At 35.6% G+C, this 23,773-nt stretch overlaps 1 long non-coding RNA gene across 1 annotated transcript; it reads right to left on the bottom strand.

The window, feature by feature from the left end:
- Positions 1–435: 435 nt before the first annotated feature.
- On the bottom strand, positions 436–12,134 carry LOC134758265 (uncharacterized). Its single transcript, XR_010133255.1, has 3 exons — positions 11,936–12,134; positions 2,165–2,435; positions 436–542 (listed from the first exon to the last, which is right to left on the bottom strand). It is a non-coding gene; the product is annotated as an uncharacterized lncRNA (long non-coding RNA).
- Positions 12,135–23,773: the final 11,639 nt, after the last annotated feature.

The raw sequence follows: 23,773 nt of genomic DNA, 5'->3' as shown, positions 1-23,773 counted from the left end.
TACCCCTAAATCCATAAAATAAATAATTTTTGAAAAATAAAAAATTAAATTAAATTAAATTGTATAAATTTAAACTCATACATCAATTTCTAAGAACAAGTGAACCAACATTTCTGAAAATAAATAAAAATTGTTATTGCTTTTACATTTAGAATATTTTAAAGAGGTATCAAAATATATAAAATGTGAATTATTATTATATCTGTTGGGTGTATACCAATGTAACCTTCAAAGCAGCAAACCCCATTTTATCTGAAATTTATGGCTTCTCATAAACTAGGGTTTCCTCAGATCAGAAATTTAGATTTTCCTACCATGTAACAGCATAATATATAAAACCTGTGCAATTGAAAAGGAAATAAAGTATAAAACAATATATATTTTAATAGATGATCTCTTTTACAATATGGATTATACATACCATCTGAGAGAAGTGGGGTTTCTGCTTACTAAGGGCTACTCATATATATATAGCATCTAGTCTTCTGCTTTTCCAAAAGCAAGTATCAATGAATATCTGAAGATTTGTATTCATATTATTTCTGCAAATCAAATAGTTAAGTTCTACTTATTCATATTTTTATTTCTCAAAAGAAATATGAAACTAATTTGGAAAATACATTGTGTTTTTTCTGCATTATTCAAAAACAACTCAGAGTAAAATATTTATTTTTAATATATGAAAATTATTGCATGCTTACTTATGGACACTATGGGCTTTCCAAGTAGGTACCATGTCTTGCTCATCAAATAATTAGCACAGTGCCTATCCCAATGCCTGACACAAAATAGAGACTCAATAAATATTCCAAGAAAAAAAGTGAATTTCAGATATTAGTTTCTAGGATGGTACCTAGTTTTTCTATACACTAATTCTGATTCCTCAGTCTGGTATGGCGATTATATAAATACATATATATGAATTATAGTATAGCCATAAATAAATAATACCACCTTTTCCCTAGGGGAAAGCTCAAAATGATTTTGGTTAAACAAGGATTATGAGCCTTTTTAATTACTTGCAATTAAGAATCAGAACACACCCTTGTCTTATGGCTCTTTTAGAAAAATATTCCCTAAGAATTTCAGTACAGTTTAGGCTGTAATTGTAATTGACAATTACAATTGACAATTACAAGATAGTAATAAGAGTAAAGCTATTCCCTCTTTAAATTCAACTAAATTATAAGTGGATTCTACTCCAAAATTCATACTGAAAATAATGCAAGTTCAAAATAACTTTCTCCACTAATTTATTATATAGGCATTCTGTTATGATTCTAAATAAAAGATAACAAAGCATACAATGATCCCATCTTATTAGAGATATAAATCTAATTTTTCCTAATAAATATTATACTTGGCCAATAGTATTTCTGACCATGGCAGAGTGTGCTTTCTGTAGATAGCCACAACGATGCCTTCCGACTCACATAATCATCTCCCTGAACCTGGAAACATGGTAAAAGTGACTCCACAACTCTTCTGGAATTATATTAATGCCACACACATCTATGTTGTTTCTAAGGATGCTCCCACTTAGAATACAGTCACTGTGTTGCAAGCAAACTAAAATTAGCCCTCATGGAGAATAGATGTTTCAGCTGACATCCCAGCAGAGGTTCCAGCTGACATTTAGCATCAACCCTTATTTATATGAGAAAAGTCATCCCTTTCCCCAGCCATAGAATCACCTCTAACCTTCATGTCTTTCTAGCTGAAACCCATACCCTGTGGAAAACAACTAAGCTCATCCCTGTACTGAACAAGAAGGCCTTAAAATTCCTCTCAACTTGACTAATCTTAGACAGGTTTCTTCCTGACTACAGATCCATGACCTTTCTTTTCTAGAGCATTTACTTACGAAAACTTGCAATTATAAACTTTTTCTCTGCCTCTATGAGATGTAAAGCTTCTTCCCACTTCTCACCAGTTTTACAAGGAATGTCTTCGTCAAAGTTTTAGGACCGATCCCTTTGAAATGTATATTTATTTAAGGAGATATTGTCCCTAATTTTGAATCTCTGTGGGAGGTTAGGAGTCTAACTTCAAGCAAAGATAGAGGACCTAGTCACTTTGACCAATCTCTTTGCTAATGTCATCTGCTAATGTCTTTGCTAATATTTTTCCATTAGCTTATTCCGACATTTTAAAATTCTCCCACCTTTTCTTTCAGTGAAGTTGAATATGATTGCTCTCTTTTATTGAAACAGTTTTGATCCATATTGCAAGAGTCTTGAATGAAGTCTCCTTATCTTATTTTTCTTTTTCTAGAAATGGGGTCTTGTTATGTTGCCAAGGCTGGCTTCAAACTCTGGCCTCAAGTGATATTCCTGCTTCAGCCTCTGGAGTAGCTGGGACTACAGTTTCCTTGTCATTTTTAACAAGTGTCCAGAGCATTTTTTTCTTTTATAGTTCCTGGTTGAACTTTTAACCTACAGAATTCATGTACGTTTTAAATGTTTTTATGTCATTAAGTTTAGGGTTATTATACAAAAACAGTAGTTAGAACACAGTTTATCCTGAAAAAAAAATCATTGCAATATATAATTGAAATTATATATAAATAAAAAATATGAGAGAACAGTACTGTTTTAATGCAAGAAGTTAGAAGAAAAAATGGGAAAATTAAGAATTTTAATTGATCCTTTTCTCAAATATACAATTATATACATACATATATATATATATATATATATATTTTTTTTTTTCCTGAGACCAGAGTCTCACTCTGTCTCCCAGGATGGAGTGCAGTGGCACGATCTTGGCTCACTGCAAGCTCCGCCTCCTGGGTTCACACCATTCTTCTGCCTCAGCCTCCCAAGTAGCTGGGACTACAGGCGCCTGCCACCACGCCTGGCTAATTTTTTTGTTTTTTTGTATTTTTAGTAGAGACGGGATTTCACCGTGTTAGTCAGGATGGTCTCGATCTCCTGACCTCGTGATCCTCCCGCCTCGGCCTCCCAAAGTGCTGGGATTACAGGCGGGAGCCACCTCGCCCAGCCCACAATTATATTTTTTATTAACCTTTGTTATAGAAACCTAGCCCAATTCATGCTGGAATGGAGGAAATTGTTCACCTTCTCTTGACCAACAGTTGGACTGATGACTACTGTCAGACAATGCTCATGATCAAGGTTAGATTCACCATTCATCCTTTGTTGCTACTATTAACCTCAAGTGTTAGTTAATCACTGCTATCTATTGGATTTTACCCTAATCATAATCTTCTTTTGTCAACTGGAAGTTTAAACCTTCTCCACTCTCCTCATATGTTTTTTTGTTCAACACTCTTTCACTCATCAGTGTAAACAGAAGCCATGAAACCAATTATAGTGTAGACTCATCTATTTTTATTACTTTTGTTTGTTTGTTTTAGTAAATGAGATACCACTCCTTCTGTCTTAGGCCAGTTCCTTCAACTACACCTTAAATTTCAACACCTTCCACATTCTCAGTAGGAACTTCACCATAGAGGCAGGCAATAATAGATGTCAAAATTTCTATAGACATTTTGTTAGTAAATATAAAAATTTTTTGCACTTTCATATTGCTTGACTTCTCAGCAGCATTTGACAGTGTGTATCTGCAAACCCAAAGCTCAGGCAACGAAAGCAAAAATAAACAAGTGGGACTACCTAAAACTAAAAATCTCCTGCACACATACACACACAAAACAAAAACAAAACAAAATCAACAGAGTGAAGAGTGGAGAGAATCTAAAGATTGGGAAAAAAAGAATTGCAAACCATATATTTGATCAGGTGTTAACATCCAAAATACATAATGAATTCACACAACTCCATAGAAAAAAAGAACACAAATAACCTAATTAAGAAATGAGGAAAGAACCTGAATAGACATTTTTCCAAAGAAGACATACAAATGGCCAGCAGATATATAAGATGGTGCTCAACATCACTAATTAGCAGTGGAATGCAAATCGAAACCACAGTGTGATATTACCTCACACCTGTTAAGATGACAATTATGAAAAAGACAAGAGATCATCATTGCTGGTGAAGCTGTGGAGTAAAGGGAACCCTTGTACATTCTTGATGGTAATATAAATTGGTACAGCAATTCTGGAAAACATGGAGGTTCCTCCAACAATTAAAAATAGAACTACTTTATGATTCAACAATACTTCTGCTAGAAATAAAAGAAATACAAATAGCACCTAGTAAAACAAGCTTTACTCCCATGTTCATTGCAGCATTACTCATAATGTTCAAGATATGAAAACAACCTAAGTGTCGACTGACAGATAAATGGATTAAAAATAATATATTAATATGAATTTTATATATATATATACTTGTCAGCCTTAAAAATGAAGGAGATAATGCCATTTGTGACAACAGTCACGTTGTCACAACATTCATGTTGGTAACCCAGAGGACATTAGGCTAAGAGAAATAAGCCAGACACAGAAAGAAAAATATTGCATGATTTCACTTATACATAGCAAACAGAGAATAGAACAGTGATTACTGGGGAAATCAGGGGAAATAAATAGAATGAAGTGAATTGGGTTAAAGGTTATGAACTTGCAGCTATGTAGAATGAATAGGTCTAGAGCTCTAATGTAGATCATGAGGGTTATAGTTAACAATATTGTATTGAATACTGAAAATTTACTAAGAGAGTAGATTTTTAGGCACTCTTGTTTAAGGGGAAGTAAGTAATTATAAAAGGTGATGGATAGAATAATTTGCTTGAATGTAGTTATCATTTCACTATATGTATTAGTTCGTTTTCAGGCTGCTAATAAAGATATACCTGAGACTGGGTAATTTATCAGGGAAGGAGGTTAAATGGACTCAGTTCCACATGGCTTGGGAATCCTCACAGTCATGGCGGAAAAGATGAAGGAAGAGCATAGGGACATCTTAAATGGCAGCAGGCAAGAGAAGGTGTGCAGGGGAACTCTCCTTTATAAAACCATCAGATCTTGTGAAACTTTTTTTTTTTTTTTTTTTTTTGAGACGGAGTCTCACTCTGTCCCCAGGCTGGAGTGCAGTGGCGTGGTCTCGGCTCACTGCAAGCTCTGCTTCCAGGGTTCACGCCATTCTCCTTCCTCAGCCTCCCGAATAGCTGGGACTACAGGTGCCCGCCACCATACTCGGCTAATTATTTTTGTATTTTTAGTACAGACGGGGTTTCACCATGTTAGCCAGGATGGTCTCGATCTCCTGACCTCATGAGCTGCCCGCTTCAGCCTCCCAAAGTGCTGGGATTACAGGCATGAGCCACTGCACCTGGCCGAGACTTATTCACTATCACCAGAATGGCATGGGAAAAACCTGCCCAATCATTCAATTAGCTCCCACTGGGCTGCTAATAAAAACATATTCAAGACTAGGTAATTTATAAACGAAAGAGGTTTAATGGACTCACAGTTCCACATGGCTGGGGAAGCCTCACAATCATGGCAGAAGATGAAGAAAGAGCAAAGGGACATCTTACATGGTGGCAGGCAACAAAGAGAGTGTGCAGGGGAACTCCCCTTTATAAAACCATCAGGTCTCATGAGACTTATTCCATTTGATGACAATAGCACAGGAAAAACCTGCCCCCATGATTCAGTCACCTCCCACCACAATTACCCTCCCACAACACGTAGGGATTATTACAATTCAAGGTGTAATTTGAGTGGGGGCACAGAGCCAAACCATATCATTCCGTCCTTGGCCCTTTCCAAATCTCATGTCCTCACATTTCAAAACCAATCATGCCTTTCCAATAGTCCCCCAAAATCTTAACTGATTCCAGCATTAACCCAAAAGTCCACAGTGCAAAGTCCCATCTGAAACAAGGCAAGTCCTTCTGGCTATGAGCTTGTAAATCAAAAGCAATGGGAGTACAGATATTGGGTAAATAACACCCATTCCAAATGGCAGAAATTGGCCAGAATGAAGGGGCTACAAGCCCCATGCAAGTCCGAAATCCAGCAAGGCACTCAAATCTTAAAGCTCCAAAATGATCTCCTTTGACTGCATGACTCACATCCAGGTAACACTGGTGCCAGAGGTGGGTTCCCATGGTCTTGGCCAGCCATGCTTTTGTGACTTTGCAGGGTACAACCCCCTTCCTGGCTGTTTTTGTAGGCTAGTGTTGAGTGTCTGCAGTTTTTGCAGGTACACGTGCAAGCTGTCACTGGAGCTATCATTCTGGGGTCTGGAGGATGGTGACCCTCTTCTCACAGCTCCATTAGGCAGTGACCAGTGGGACTCTGTGTAGGGGGTCCCACCCCACATTTTCCTTTGTCACTGCCCTAGCAGAGGTTCTCCAGGAGGGCCCCACCCCTGCAGCTAACTTCTGACTAAACTTCCAGGCATTTCCATACATGCTCTGAAATCTAGGTGGAGGTTCCCAAACCTCAATACTTGACTTCTGTGTACCTACAGGCTCAATATACACGAAAGCTGTCAAGGCTTGGTGCTTGCACCCTGAAGCCATGGCCTGAGCTATACCTTGGCCCCTTTTAGCCATGGCTGGAGCAGCTGAGATGTAGGGCACCAAGTCCCTAGGCAGTATGAGGCAGGGGGGGCCTGGGCCTGGCCAAGAAAACAGTGTTTTCATCCTTGGCCTCATGGCCTGTGATGGGAGGAGCTGCCCTGAAGATCTCTGACATCTCTGGAGACATTTTCCCCATTGTCTTGGTGATTAACATTTGGCTTCTTGGTACTTGCGCAAATTTCTGCAGCAGGCTTCAATTTCTCTCCAGAAAATGGATTTTTCTTTTCTATAGTATTGTCAGCCTGCAAATCTTCCAATCTTTCATGCTCTGCTTCCTTTTGAATGCTTTGCTGCTTAGAAATTTCTTCCCCCAAATACCCTAAAACATCTCTGTCAAGTTCAAAGTTCCACAGATCTCTAGGGCAGGAGAAAAATGCAGCCAGTCTCTTTGCGTAGCAAGAGTGACCTTTACTCCAGTTCCCAACAAGTTCCTCATCTCCACTGGAGACTACCTCAACCTGGACTTTATTGTCCATACCACTATCTGCCTTTTGGTCAAAGCCGTTAGACAAGTCTCTAGGAAGTTCCAAACTTTCCCACGTCTTCCTGTATTCTGAGCCCTCAGGGTCTCTAGGAAGTTTGAAACTTTCCTGCATTTTTCTGTCTTCCTCTGAGCCCTCCAAACTGTTCCAACTTCTGCCTGTTACCCAGTTCCAAAGTCACTTCCGCATTTTAGGGTATTTTTGCAGAAGCACTCCACTCCTGGTACCAAAATCTATGTTATTCAGTGTTCTCTAGAGGTACAGAACTGATAGGATAAATGTATGTATAAAAGGGAGTTTACCACAGAGTATTGACTCACACAATCACAAGATCATGTCCCGCAATAGGTGGTCTGCAAGCTGAGAAGCAGTGAAGCCAGTCTTAGTCCCCAAGCCTCAAAGGTAGGGAAGCCAACAGTGCAGTTTTCAGTCTGTGGTCAATGGCCCGAGAGCCTCTGGCAAACCACTGGTGTAGGGCCAAGAGTCCAAAAGCTGAAGAACTTAGAGTCTGATGTTCAAGGGCAGGAAGCATCCAACATGGGAGAAAGATAGAGGCCAAGAAGACTTAGCCAATCTAGTCCTTCCACATTCCTCTGCTTGCTTTTATCCTAGCTACACTGGCAGCTTATTAGATGGTACCCTCTCAGATTGAGGGTGGATCTGCCACTCCTAGTCCACTGACTCAAATGTTAATCTGCTTTGCCAGCACCCTCACAGACACATCCAGGAATAATACTTTGCATCCTTCAATCCAATCAAGTTGACACTCAATATTAACCATCACACTATATAGGTGTATATACCAAATTGTTGTACACCTAAATTGTGTGTAAAAAGATTTTTAAAAAATTGAAAATAAAGACACATATGAAAAAAAGCACATATCTGAAAAAGACTGCCATGAATTTCTTGTATCACTCCAATTTCTTAGGCTTTATATTTTTGATTAGTTTCATTCACTCTAGCATTCGTATTTCTCCACTATAGCTTCAGTTACCAATTATATACTTCCATCTCACAAAACTGTATCTTTGTTGAAGATTTGGTTTCAAAATTTCAAAAATACATAATCAATTGTCTCCTGAATATGTAAACTTTAATGTCTTATAGGCAAATGAAAGCAGAAGAGAAGTTTTTAGCACAAGTAAAAGGATTAGAAAATAGAGAAAAAGACGGAAGAGCATTTAAAAGGATATATATGGTGTGTGACATAGAAGCTTCCCAAATGAGAATGAACTGCAGTGCCAGAACAATAATGTAAATAGAATAAGTACAATGCATATTATATCTGGTGAGGGAACAAATTGAAATGGAGGAGCATAAGTATGGAGGTCAAGTTCCTGAGATTATTAGGCAAGGAGGTTGACCCAGGATGTCTGTAGTACTATTAAAAACTGAACAAGGCTAAGAGGTGTGATAAAGGCCTATTTACTCTGGAGTAGAAAAAGTAATAAGAAATTGTTTTAAGCAATATTATTTATTGTATAGCATTTATTAAGTGCTGGACTCTATACTGAAAACTTTGAATATATTAACTCATTTATCCTAGCAAAAGTGTTATTAAGTAGAAACTCTTTTTATCGCAATCTTTCAGATGAAGGGTGTGTGAAGAGTTGTATATCGTGCCCAAGTTCAGGAAGATAAATAAGAAGTAAAGCTAAGATATACTCCCAGCTATACTGACTTGAGTTCATGCTTTATGGCAGTTGTCACAGTTTTAAAGCTGAAAAAACAACAACAATAACAACAAACAACAACAACTTCTTTCTTTGAACAAACTTTAGTCAGGTTTCTCTGAGCCCTTCTCCTGACTTGGCCTTAACCTTAGCCCCCATCCTTGCTAAGCATGCATGGCCCAGTTGTAGCAAAAATTCTGCTAAGTCAGTTTAACAAAAATTCCCCACCCTTGATATCTAATCACTCTTTATATATAAGCAAATTCATCATCACTTAACTTTGATAGCTTATCCCCCAGCCTATCTTCAGCAAGAATTCTGTTAAGTATTCTTAGAAATAATTCCCCCACCCTGATGTTTCCTCTGAGTAATTTTTCTCTTGATCCCTCTAATTCTGCTGGTTGACTATATATTTCCACTGTCCTTGCTATACTCAGAGTTGAGGGTGATTTCACTACCCAATTGCAATAGATTTGATGCCTATCACAATAGTGCTAAATAGTCTTCCTCCTCAACAAACTATGCCCTGAAGTAACATACCTCAAAATAATAAAAGCCATCTATGACAAACCCACAGCAAACATCATACCAAACAGAAAAAAAAGCTGGAAGGATTTCTCTTAAGAACTGGAAGAAGATGAGAATGCCAACACTCAAGACTCCTATTCAACATAAAACTGCAAGTCTTAGCCAGAGTGATCAGAAAAGAGAAAGAAATAAAAGACATTACATGGGAAAAGAGGAAGTCAGATTATCTCACTTCACTAAGGATATGATTCTATACCTTAGAAAACTCTAAAGACTCTGACAGAAGTCTTTTACAACTAATAAACTATTTAGTAAAGTTTCAGAATACAAAATCAAGGTACAAAAATCAGTAGCATTTCTATACACCAGTAGCTTTCAAGCTTACAGGCAAATCATGAATGCAATCACATTTAAAATAGTTACAAAAAATACCTAGAAATATATCTAACCAAGGAGGTGAAAACTCTCTACAAGAATTTGTAGAGATGGAAAAACATTCCATGCTTGTGGATCATTAAAATGACCATTTCTCCTACAGCAATGTAGAGATTGAATGCTATTCCTATGAAACTGCTAATGTCATTTATCACAGAAATAGAAAAAACTATTTAAAATTCATATGTAACCAAATAGCCAAAGCTGTCTTAAGCAAAAAGAACAAGCCAGAGGCATCACATTCCTCTATTTCAAACTATACTATAAGGCTACAGTAACCAAAACAGCATGGTACTAGTACAAAAACAGGCATGTAGACCAATGGAACCAAATAGAAAGCCCATAAATAAGACTGCACACCTATAACTATCTCCAAAGTCAACACAAATAAGAAATGGGGAAATGACTCCCTGTTCAATAAGTGGTGCTGGGACAAATGGCTAGCCATATGCAGAGAATGAAACTAGGCACCTGCCTTTCACCATAAACAAAAAGTAACTCAAGATGGATTAAATGTTTAAGTGTAAGACCTCAAAATATAAAAATCCTAGAAGAAAACCTAGGAAATACCCTTCTCATCATCAGCCTTGGAAAGGAATTTATGGCTAAGTCTTCAAAAGCAATTGCAACAAAAACAAAAACTGACAAGTGAGACCTAATTGAACTAAAAAGCTTTTGCACAGCTACAAAAACAATCAACGGAGTATATCAACAACCTACAGAATGGGAGAATATATTCATAAACTATGCATCTGACAGAGGTCTAATGTACAGAATCTATAAGGAACTTAAATCAAGAAGTGTAAAATAAACAACCCCATTTTAAAAATGGGCAAAAAACATGGACAGACACTTATCAAAAGAGGATGTAAAGGTAGCCAACCCAGATATAAAAAAATACTCATCATCATCAGCAGTCATCAAAGAAATGCAAATCAAAATCACAACAAGATACCAACTCTTACCAGTCAGAAGGGATATTAATAAATGATCAAAAAATAATATGCCAGCAAAGCTGTGGAGAAAGGGGATGCTTATACAATGTTGGTGGAAATGTAAATTAGTTCAGCCACTGTGGAAAGTAATTTGGAGATTTCTCAAAGAACTTAACACAGAACTACAATTCGATCAAGCAATCCCATTACTGGTTATATGTCCAAAAGAAAACCACTCATTCTACCAAAAAGACACACACACTCACACATTAATTGCAGTACTGTTCACAATAACAAAGACATGGAGTCAACCTAGGTGCTCATCAATGGCTAACTGGATACAGAAAATGTGGTACATATACACCATGGAATACTATGCAGCCATAAGAAATAATGACTTTATGTCCTTTACAGTTACATGAATGCAGCTGGAGACTGTTAGCCTAAGTGACTTAACACAGGAACAGAAAAGCAAATACAGCATGTTCTCACTTATAAGTGGAAGCTAAACACTGAGTACACATAGACATAAACATGGGAGCAATAGACACTGGGGACTGCTGGAAGGGGGAGGGAGGAAAGGGGTGAGGGGCTGCCTACTGGGTTCTGTGCTCATTGCCTGGATGATGGGATCATCCTTACCCCAAACCTAACCATCATGCAGTGCTCCCATTTGACAGACTTGCACATATATTCCCCCGAATCTAAAATATAAGCTGAAGTGATCTTTTAAAAGAAATAAATAGGTGAACATACTAATAACTTTAAAGCAGTTCATATACATTGGCAAATTTTGTTGTGTTTCACCAGAGAGAACATAAATGTTTAACATTAAAGACATGTTTGTGGGAATCATGTATTATCCACAAGATGGACTATTATAAGTCATCTTTAAGTTCTTAACATATGAAAAATGTCTATGATATTATGTTATTTTTAAAAAGGACATAAATAGGTCAAAATGTCAGTGGTGACCATGTAATGGTAATTGAATAATGGGTGATTTCTACTTTTATATGTTTTACATGTACATATATTTTTGCAGTGAGCATGTTTAACTTTCAAAATATGAAATATAATGATGAATGTTTTTTAAAGTTAAGCAATAATAATGAAGTCTTCCTTATTCCTTTAATAAGTATCAGAATAAATTTTCTTTAACAGTTATGAAGTGATGATTTGAATAGGATCAGATTAATCATTGGACCTCTGGATCTCTTGGCCTGGATCCCAAATGTTCACTGGCGAAATCTTTGTCTTCACTCCTGACTGACTGATAAGGGATTTATTGGTGATCTGACTCCTGAGCCAGTGCTCCAAATGATAATCCATTGAAGTATAGTAAGGGTATACTTACTTTGATTCATATGGTTGCTGAACCCCCGCTGCCTATACGCTCTACCGATTCTGCTGGCTTCTTCTCTTGTTGGAATGATTATATTAAGGATAATATATCCTAGCCTGTTCAGTCTGTTTTAACAAAATACTAAACATTGATTATATTGTAAACCAAGGAAATGTATTTCTCACAGTTCTGGAGATTGGAAAGTCCAAAATCAAGTTACTGGAAGATTCAATGCCTGGCGAGGGACCATTCCTCACAGATAGTACTTTTGAGCTGTATTCTCATATGAAAGAAGTGGCAAAAAAGCTACCTCATGCCTCTTTTATAAGCACCTGTCCCATTCAGGGGCATCACACTCATGATCTATTGACCTCCCCCAAGTTCTGTCTCTTAATGTCGTCACCCTGGTGATTAGAATATCCGTGTACAAATTTGAGTGGAACAAATACATTCAGGCTATAGTAACTTCAAACTTCAGTGGCTCCCAGGCTCTTCTAAAACTTCTCTCTTCTCATAGCTCTCACTCCTCCTTCCTCATTTACCACCTTCAATTTTCCCTTCGGTTTCCTTGTATCCTTTGATAAGTCGATCTTCAAACTCCTATGTCTTCAATCCCTCTGTTCACCCCTGCCAGACTTTTCCCTTTCAATCCCACCTTTCAACTCCATATAGTTACTGAAAGTTTAGGACCCCTGATCTCCCACTGGGAACTCTCAAAGGACTCAGGGGCTCTAAAAACAACTACAGATCAGGGTAAAAGAAAACCTTAAAAGGCTCCTCCACAAATATTGGCAAAAAGCATTAGTCCTCATACTGAACAAGTAACCTAAACTTGTTCCATGTCAGAAACCCTTTTCATATAAAAATATAAAATGTAGCAAAGATAAGAGACAACTGTTTTATATAAACCAGTACGTTTGTATTATTTTGTTTACCTGATTCATGGCTAAGAGTTTAGAATGGAAGCTATAAGGTCCTTGTTTTCATCTATTTGTATATTTATGTATACACAGGTGAATTTTTCTACTTCCGTATAGTATTACCAAATTAACTTGTAAAATCCTATACAGAAGCACTATTCAAATTGCTTTAGTGATAAGTATGTCTTTATATAAATTAAATATTGAGAAAATTTCCAGAAATATGGAAACTAACCCAAATGCTTTCTAAGTTCATGTGAATTGGGTAAATATCTATGAGATGTTTAAGATTATAAAAATTGTAAAGTCAACTTAAGAACAAATTTGCAAATTAAGATGCAGTTAAAATGAATTACTTTACACAAATTAAGTTCAGTGATATGACAGAAAACCCATGAATTCAACTTTTTTAGGTTTGTTTTGCTTTTGTAACACTTGCTGAACATGAAAGTGCTGTAAAAATAGTTAACAGGAAATAACTTGGGATGATGGCTAGTTTTGTTAAATGTTATAATGCATCAGTCAGAAAATAGTCTCCAAAATATTTTTGGTAACTTACAACTTTATAGTTATCCTAACTTAAATTAAATAATAGATATTCATTAAATATTTAAATAATTTCTAAGATGAACTACTGATTACAAAGAATATGTTTTACTTTGTATACTTTTGAGTTCGTATTTTTAAGTAGTACAGAGAGGCTGAATATATTTGAGTATATTAATTAATAGGTTCTTTTTGCCATAGTGAAAAGTGGCACTATGAAAACACATGTAACTATCAAAATTGTTAGATGTTATATTCATTAAATTTCCTAGCTAGCCTGCTGTAGAATTCTAATATATAACAGACAATTCACAATTGCCTCCTTCTTAGTTTTCTCTATAGAAGAAAGTTTACTAATGATTAAAAATTGTCATTAATATATGTAAATGAAACTACTAAAAGTAATAAGGATATAAGGTAAACCATTTTGCATGTAAAGTATAAGGATTTGGTTTTGTTAAGAAAAAGTGAGTAATTTTGTCCTAAAGTAAAATGACTGATTTCTCCAGAAAAGAAAGAGGAAAATAAAGGAAAAATAAATAAATAAAAGTTTTTAAAGGTTTGTGAAAAAGGTATCTTTGAAAAGGTATCTTATCTTGTGTGTCCAAAGATGGCCTGCATTGAATGAATATATTTATATTTATTAAATCAACTTTAATATAAAAATACACACATAAAACTAGAGTTTGGTTTTCTCTTGGTTACAATTACAAATTTTTCTTGCATTATTGGTTTGCTCTTAAGAGCTTGTAAAAGGCTTCCTTTACCTTTTAAGTAACCTGCCTAAAAACAAACAAAGGTTATGTGTCTTATCAGAATAATTTCCTATGTTTTATCTTAACCTTTATGAATTTGGTTATTCAAGCAAAATGAATCTTTTTACTTTTCAAAAGAGCTAATTTTTTTTTATATTTATGATACTTCATATAGCTACTTTTGAATCTTTTTATTGCCACTTTGGCTAAGTAAGTACAAAGTTACAAAGTATTGTTTCACAGTAACTCAGGATCCTCTTTAGTTAAATATTCAAACCTTTTGACAATTTTGACAGTTTTGTCTTCCTAAAATTGAAGGATAAATGAAATATTGATATTGAACTCACCTTGAGACTTTCTATAGCACACATGGAAATTTTCAAGGATTTTTTTTTTTTTTACTTTTTTTAAAAGAGAAATGCTAAAAAGTAATTAGGTTGGTTTGTTATGTTCAATTGCATGAAAGTGTCAAATAAGAGATGCTGTAATCTTTCATAATTTATATGCATATGGTTAAATATTGCTCATATAAGTGTTGTGTAAATTTTTATAAACTACTTTGAAATTTGACAATATTCTTGCTGTCCATGGTTTAGTGTTACCATCTCCTGGTTTAATGCTATCAGTCACAATTCTAGTTATAAAATGTTGTATACCACATACGTTACATTTTCTTGGCAAATGACTTTCATCATATCTTTAACCACAGCCATTTTAAGTTTTTGCCATTCACAGATAATTTTTGTTTTACTCTAATTTTTCTCTGAAAGCACTTTCAATTAACTGTAGGCCAGAGTGCTTCATCTTCAGTATGAGGAACTGTCTCAGAGATCCATGAAAAGTACTATGACAAGTATCTGGGGCACAGAATTTTGACGGAATTGCTTAAGTAACTTTGAAACTATACTCCACTATAGTGGAGAAGATGACAGGTTCATAAAGCTGCTAACCCCAAATCAAGCAGCACAATAATTTATTACATAGAAGTGAATAAACTTATGAAAAGCGATTATTTTTTAAGACTTCTGTTTGGAGTATTGCTGATCCTTTAATGTTCTGTGTTCTATGTTTAAGGAGCTTCTTTCTACTTTTAAGTTATCTATAATTTATAAAGATTTATTATACTTTTGTGAACATAAATGATTTATCTTTTATCCCCATTTGATCCTCCCCAAATTTAGAAACTCTTATTAAGTATTCCTATTTTATGGCAACATAATTATTTGCCTAAATTTAGTAAGAATCTTCCTAGCTAGTAACAGTACATATTTGGAAACATTAGTTATATAACCAAGGCTTAGATTGGAATGTCATATTTGAGACTGATGTGCATAGAATCAGATATAATCAGACTGTTTTGTGAAACTAAGGTGAACTTTATGGAGACAATGCTTACAAAGCCCTCTTGGAAAAACTGGCCTGTTACTTGGCATACAAACTTACTAGCCTTACATGTGAATAAGAATGGTTACTTCCCATCAAGCCCGGGAAAATTAGGCTATTTTGAGGCACTCAAGAAGAGAAGAATTCACTCAAATCTGCAAGCATTACAGGTGAAGTCTGATGGCAAGATCTTGGCTTGGTTTTCTAGTCTCAAGAGGCTTTTACAAGCACAAGCTAAGATTCGTTACGAAAGATTCAAGCAAAGCAAATTTACAATGGCTTATGTGGTCGATTACCATTTTTGCATCACTTATGTAAATAATCAGGCCAACTCTAATAAGATCATACTTATGTTTTAAAATATATTATCAATAAGGGGGGTGACTGGAGGGAGAAAATTTATGTTTCAATGGAAAACTATAGCATAATCTTGGTTATTAGATTCCAGTGCTATTTGTTGTTTCCGAGGTTTTGTTATCTACCTGTAAATTGGACTGGATCCTGATATCTTACATGTTTTATTATTTCTTACAAAATCTGAAACTCTTCTAGCTTTCTCCAATATCTCACTAAAACTCTCCAAATTAACATTTCCAATTTTCCCCTACTTTCCTGTCTTGGTGTGGCCAAGAACTAAAACCTGAATGCCCAGATACTTATTGGAATGCTAGTTATCTATAGCTGACTTTCCCCAGCGGATCTAAAGAAGCCCTGCAAGCTGAAGCTGAGTAACAGGCAAACTTTTGTCTGGAGCTACTGTTGTGTGGGCGACTCATGACTCTTCAAGACCAACATCTATAATTCTTCCCAAATGGCTGCCCTTCTATCTAGGCTCATTCGATAGCTCCCCTGGTCTTTAATGAACAAAAGGCAATTAAATAAACAAACGAATGTCTCTTCTTTTCTTGAACAAGAGGAGCAACTGACGAAGACTATCTCCTTGACCAAACTTTAGTCAGGCTCCTCTGAGCCCTCTTTTCAACTAGGTCTTGAATTTGGCTCCTGTCGTTGCTATACCTCTTAGCAAATTGGAGCAAGAATCCTGTTAAGTCAGTTTAGACAGAGTTCCTCACCCTTGATACCCGATCACTCTTCAAATCTGATTAAATTTCCTGTTTTCCACTTGTGATATCTATTCATTCTGGCCTGTCTTCAGCAAGAATCCTGTTAAGTAGGTTTAGCAAAAATCCTCTCAACCGTGAAGTCTTCTGGTTTTTGTATGTGTGTGTGTGTTTTGTTTTTTGTTTGTTTGTTTGTTTTAGACGGAGTCTCACTCTGTCGCCCAGGCTGGAGTGCAGTGGCGTGGTCTCGGCTCACTGCAAGCTCTGCTTCCAGGGTTCACGCCATTCTTCTGCCTCAGCCTCCCGAGTAGCTGGGACTACAGGTGCCTGCCGCCACGCCTGGCTAATTTTTTGTATTTTTAGTAGAGACGAGGTTTCACTGCGTTAGCCAGGATGGTCTCAATCTCCTGACCTGGTGATCCACCCGCCTCAGCCTCCCAAAGCGCTGGGATTACAGGCGTGAGCCACCACGCCCGGCCTTTGTTGTTGTTAGCGAAGTCTCTCTCTGTCACCCAGGCTAGAGTGCAGTGGCATGATCTCAGTTCACTGCAACCTCCACCTCTCCAGTTCAAGCAATTCTCCTTCCTCAGCCTCCGAGTAGCTGGGATTACAAGCATGCGCCATCATGCCCGGCTAATTTTTTGTATTTTTAGTAGAGACGGGGTTTCGCCATGTTGGCCAGGCCGGTCTCAAACTCCTGGCCTCAAGTAATCTGCCCGCCTCAGCCTCCCAAAGTGCTGGGATCACAGGCACGAGCCACCATGCCAGGCAGAAGTCTCTTCTTAATAGTTTTCCATTCACCAACCCCTCCAACCTCACCTCTCTCTCTCTCTCTCTCTCTCTCTCTCTCTCTCTCTCTCTCTCACACACACACACACACACACACACTGCTCCTTGGTTGTAAATCACCACTCATCCTTGTTATATTTGGAGTTGATCTCGGTCTCTCTCCCCTATTATAGTATAGTTGACATCTACCACAATAGTCTTGAATAAAGTCTTCCTCAACATTTTAACAAGGGTCAGAATAATATTTTTTCTTTTTGACAAAACTTTTGGACATATTCTGTCTACATACCATTTACCATTCCAGGATAAAGAAATGAGGCAGTTTGACTGAAATCAAATAAAAATTTAAAAAATAAAAATAACAAGAAGGGATAGACGGGTGGAAGCGAAGATGAAAGAAAGAAAAGAAGCCAAATGTTTATTTGGGAGACTATATAAAACGAAATTTCCTATTAGGTTTCTCTGAGGCAAATTTCCTCCTCTAGAAACAATATGCTGTTGTATGAGAAACAATATGAGCTTAAGCTGTAGGCTAACTTGGGTTTAAATCCAGCCTTTGAAAAAGACACACTAAACAAAGGAATGTTTCCCTAAACTGCCTGATACTCAGGATAAAGATGAATGAAAAATTTTACAGAAATTTCCCAGCATAAGGTCTTGCATTAGAAATTTACTAGGAGTATGTTTTTTTCTCTACCCTGGAAACCATCTTTACTCAAATTCAATGATGCCAGAACCTTTCTTCAATGCCCCCCATAGACCCATGGTTACAGCACTGAATTCATCCTGCTGCCTCTGCTGCTGATCCTTGGTTAGAAGGCAGCACAAAATAAGGAGGAAAAAAAGATGCCTCAAAGAATATTTTGACTCATTTCAAAATGTACACAGCTGAACAAATATAAATTTATTGAAAGTGCAATGCTTCTAAAGGAGACACTAAATAATGTGTTTTATTGCCTTGGTTTCTTTCACATCGTAGCTAAAAGAGCCTTCATTAATTTGTTCAGGCCGATAGTATACACTTTGGTAAATCATTCTATAATTTCATTAAGTTGCATCCGAGTCTTCTATCCATTAAAGTGAAGGTAAAATTCCTTCTTTTATGGCTAAAATACATAGCTAATATCAGAGCTCGATTTACTTAAATCTGATTGAGTTGAAGGCTAAGGTTTCTTGCTGTATTTTTCTGTATCCAATACTGTTTTATTTTTCAAAAACATTTTAGCTTCAAAGAACACCAAAGCTAAATAGATAAGGAGACAAATAAAAGCAGAGGTTCCATGATAAATGAAGTAGGTTATTACTAATACGATAAAAGTTAAGAAATCATAAGGAGTTCTCTACAGGTGCTAATTTTACTACTTGAATGAAATTAATAAGACTCTCTATAAAACAGCAGGAGATTCTTAGATTACATGAGTAATCAGCAAGAAAATTTATTGTGGTTTCATGAAGCATAAAATGTTTGTGTAATATATGCAAAAGTGGTACTTTATTCTCTTCAGTGAACAATTCTCAGTCCTTATAATAGAAAATATTTAATAGTTTGACACCTCTTGAGGCAAAGTTTTTAAAAGTTGTTCAAGTGTGATTAATTTGACTCAATACAAAATAACAATGCAGCAATGCAGAGTCATTTAAAACTACTAGAAGAGCTTATACATTAATATGATGACATAAATAAAGAGAAAATATAAAAGGACATCTAAATTTCCACCTTGAGATATAGGCCAAGCTCTGATGTAATGCAGAGCACATAGTCACGTTTCAGAAAATATGCATTCAAGAAATAATGGGAAAAAATGAATGATCCAAAACCTAATACAAAGAATTAATCTGAAACTTGAGAAGTAACTGTTAAGAAAGCTAACTTGTACTTAGAATATAAAATTTTCAAAGGGGGTTAAAGCATATACTACTTGATTTTTGACTGTAATCTTTAGACTATGTATTTTACACTTAACTGAATTTAACCAAGTCCTATATTGTACTTTCCTTCGTGTTGCTGAAAAAAAATTACACACACACACACATACACAAACACACCTAAACATATATAATATATGCATATAATTATATATATAATTGGGGTCTTCTTCTCTAGATTTTCCTTCAACCAATATGTTGATCCAGGCCTACATATATGTTTCTTGAATTTTACACACTTAGGCTTTGGGAAATGGATGTCTTTGGAGAGAACCTTATGCAGTCACATATTCAATCACCAAGTAAATTTACCAGGTAAATACTGTAGTATTTACTAAGTGGTAAATATGTGTGGTATTAGGTTCCCTTCCTTGTGAAAGCAACCAAGATCTTTCAATACAATTTCAGTACAATCAGTTATTTTTTTCTTGCAGCTCTAGTTTCAGGATAATTATTGGGAATATAAAAAGAGAAAATATAGACAAGAAAAAGTATACTAATATCAAACTTTACAATGATTTTTAAGGTAAAATGTTTTTTCTAATATATTGGAAGAAATGTATACAGTTTACAGAAAACTTTAAAGCACATACATGTTACATACCAGGCATTTTTCTAGCAAATTTATGTGCTAACTTATTTAATTAAAATAATAACTTTGCAAGATAGGTATGGTTATTCTCTTTATTTTATTGATGAGAAAACTGAAACACAAAGGATCCATTAGGCCGCGATATTATTTGGTAGAGTTAGGATTTGAACTCTGAGTGTTCTGGCTTTACAACCTGGGCTTTTTGTTGATATAACATACCGCCTTTCATAGAGTGCAGCAAGAGGTAAAGATGTTGGTTTATTTAAAAGCAAGTGCTGTGATCAGTTATGTTTCTATATCTATTTGTGACAAATTTTGAAGATTCTCAGCTCCCATTCTCTCTCTTTATACAGAGTATCTTGTTTTGCCTCTTCATCACTCCCCAAGTGCTTTATCCTGATGCCCAGTAAAATGTATCTTATCACATAAAGGGTCAGCTGCTTTAAATCATTAAATGACTCTGAAACTGGATATTTTTCAGGAAGAGAATATGCCTGAATGACAGACAGTAGAATGAGTAGTATGAAATAAAATCATGGCAATCTAATGGATATCTATTCTGGACTGAACTGCAGGCTGATTCCTGTCAAAAAGGATAAACTAAATGGGAAATTGCTCTAATAACCTACACGTCATTTATGGTAAAACGTGTTTGTCTGATTAAACCTTAAATCTTGCTAACCTGCCATAGTAATGTGGCTAAGAAATAAATAATAATTTTAGATATTCATAACATACATATACCAAGAGTATTTTTAAGGATCATGAAAACTTTAATGCCCAACTTCTTTGTGTAGAGTTGATTTATTATTCATAAGTCTTGGTTTTGAATTTATGAATATTTTTACTTTGGGGGCATTTAACATTCATTGATTTGAGACATTAATTGCAATTTTCTGCACTTGTTATTTTAATTAAGTAACTGAAAATATCAATATAATAGTTGATAATTTGAAGTTCAATTGAATTAGAACTAAGCCAAAAAAAGATTCAAAAAAATGCAAGCTTTAGTGCAACTAAGCCAACTGTTTTCTCAAAGTAATTTTTAATTTTTCTATTACAGACAGAGCTGCTAGATCTTTTGATATTGATGATTAAAAATGGGTATTTTTCTATGATCAGACACTTACTAGCTTGTTGTGGCTATTTAAGATAGTCATTAAGCTTATGATGACATATAGATTTACCGATTTTGAAAAGTGAAATACATAGCATCCATTTGTGCAACTGCATTATTTTCTCTCAGTTCACATGTCTAGTGTTGGAAAAACAATTTACTATTCAGGCTGGCCCTTTAATAGAGAATTTAGGTCTAATAATCAACTTTGCAATTCTAGACCCTCAATGTTATTAGTTAACCTATGAATGTTCATGTTCTCAAGATATTAATTCTTATATCAATGCATTTATTTAAAATGGGACATATTTCCATCATAATAAATGAGTCGTTTTCTTCATGACATTCACTTCTATTGTATAATTCTACTCAAAGAACACATTTCTGAATCAGAAAGAAACTTAGAATAAAATTAAACTATAGTTCAATATTAGGATTATCACACAAATCTGGCAATTTAATGATTTAATTAAATATATAAACACATTTTATATATACATATTTATGTGTGTGTCTGTGTGTCCATATAAATAGGATTGGGTTGTAGAGAAAAAATTCTCTGTTGAGATAAATGATGAGATGTCCATTATTCAACAAGCTAGAAGTATGAGGGAATGTCACGTAAATATCATGAGGAAGAGGATTCCTAGTAGCAGAATCAGAGGAGAAGATGAGGAATAGAAAGAGACAGAGATAAGTGAAGGAAGTGAAAATGAGTGAGCTAGAGAGTGATGTTGGAGAAGTACATTGGAACAAAATCTTATAGGCCCATTAGGACATGTTTGGCATTTTGAATTTGATTTTTAATTACTGGAATGTATTGAAGAGTTGCAAACAGTGATGTAGTATGACATAATTGAAATTTTACAGTATAGCTCTGACTGTTGTATTGACTAATCATTCTAAGAAAGCAAGGTGAAAGAGGGAATACAGGAGGGGAGGTTATTATTATAGTCTAGGGGAGAGACTATAGTGGCTTTAACCAGAGGGACAGTGGGGAGGTGATGAAACATAATCACATCACTAGGTTCAGTGAAGAAAACTTGGTGATATATAGGATGCAAACTATAGTAAAAGGGTGAATCAATAATAAATTTTAGGATTTGGGCCTGAGTAATCAGGTGAATAGTGGTGACATTTACTGAGATGAGGACTGAGGGGGACGCAGGTCTGAGAGGAAAATCAAATGCTCTGTTTTATCATATTTACTTTGAGATATTTATTAAAAATCCAAATGGAGGTGGCAAGTAGGTAGTTGAATACATGAATTCATCAGAACAGTAAGGTCTTGAAATAAACTGTAAGTATCATCAGGATAATAATTTACCTTAAGCTATGGGACTTAATAGAATTACCTAGGGCACAAGTAAAGAGACAAGGTTGTCATCCCAAAGGCAAGTGAGAATGGAAGACTGTAGGTAGAACATTATGGGCGTATATATAGATTTGGAATTTGTCCACATAGCATGCATAAATTCTGGAGCTTAAATATACCACAAAAGGTGAAAAGTAGATTTGTCTTTTTACTTACATAGTTTAGGTTTTTTTTGCTTTTGTTGTTCTAGGGGTCGGGGGGCATTTCCCAGAGACGACAGAGCTCCAGAATAAGTTGTTAAAATAACTGAGGCTGTAGTCCCGAAAATATTGTTTCAAATTTATAAGTATGAAAGTTCAGACTAGGAATAGCCAAAAGGGCAAAAAACAGGCAATATCTGAACTAGATTAATTTTACCTTGTGATGTCCCTAAAACATTGTTTGTGTCTGTATTAGAAATGGGAGAAAAAACAAAAATAAAACATACAAAATAAACCACAAAACAGTAAGAAATCCCTTTGAAAGTGACACTCATATAAATTGTTTACTTCAAAGATATTACCTCCTTCTCAATATTACCAATTCACTTGCGTATCTTCTGTTATTATATGTTCTTTCCATTTAAATTATATAATTACATTTATGATTTTACATAATTTATATTTTACTTTGGTGCGCTGCCTTTATGAAAGGAACATTCTTGAACCTCTGCAGTAATCATGTAGAAAGAGGAAGGGACCTTGCTGTTGAGAGGAAACAATAGAAACAGTCAGTTGATGAGGGGAAGTCAAGATGGAGAAATAGTATCTGGATAGGATTAATATTTGACTTTGTATGTTTGAAGAAGTTTTCAACTTCTTCTCTCCTTTTAGAGACACAATTAATATAAGAGTACTAGGTGAGCTGTCTATGTCTTTAGTATCTTTTGGAAGACTCAGTGTATTCCACAGATTAAAAACATACTTAGCCACATCCCCTTCTCTGCTAACATGCAATATCTTTAATATGACATGGGCAACTAAGGGAAATTCATCTGCAAATGTAATGGTAAAATCACATGGTTGTTAGTGACTATTGACATTTTCATTTCCCGATCACTTTGTTGCTGATGGACAAGCAGCCTGCTAGAAGGGTTCCATATGTAGGACTCTGTCAGCCATATCAGTTGCAGAACAATTTATTCTCAGGGCTTGGTACTAGAATAAAATATGCCTAAAAGAGGAAGGGAAATATGTGGCTAGATGTTATCCATGAATTGCTTGTAAGTTGAATTTGAAGATATTGTATTAGTTTCCTAGTGCTGCTGTAACAATCCACAATGTAATAATGGTTTAAAGCAAGAAAAAGGTATTATCTTTTGGTTCTAGAGGTCTAAACTCTGTGATGAGTCTCACTGGCTAAAATCTAGGTATCAGCAAGGCTGTGTTCCTTCTGGAGGCTCTAGGA

Source organism: Gorilla gorilla, chromosome 3 (genome assembly GCF_029281585.2).
Source record: "Gorilla gorilla gorilla isolate KB3781 chromosome 3, NHGRI_mGorGor1-v2.1_pri, whole genome shotgun sequence".
In the NCBI taxonomy this organism is placed as follows: domain Eukaryota; kingdom Metazoa; phylum Chordata; class Mammalia; order Primates; family Hominidae; genus Gorilla; species Gorilla gorilla.
Note: the sequence above shows the minus strand (reverse complement) of the source record. Positions and strands in the feature narration are given on the sequence as shown.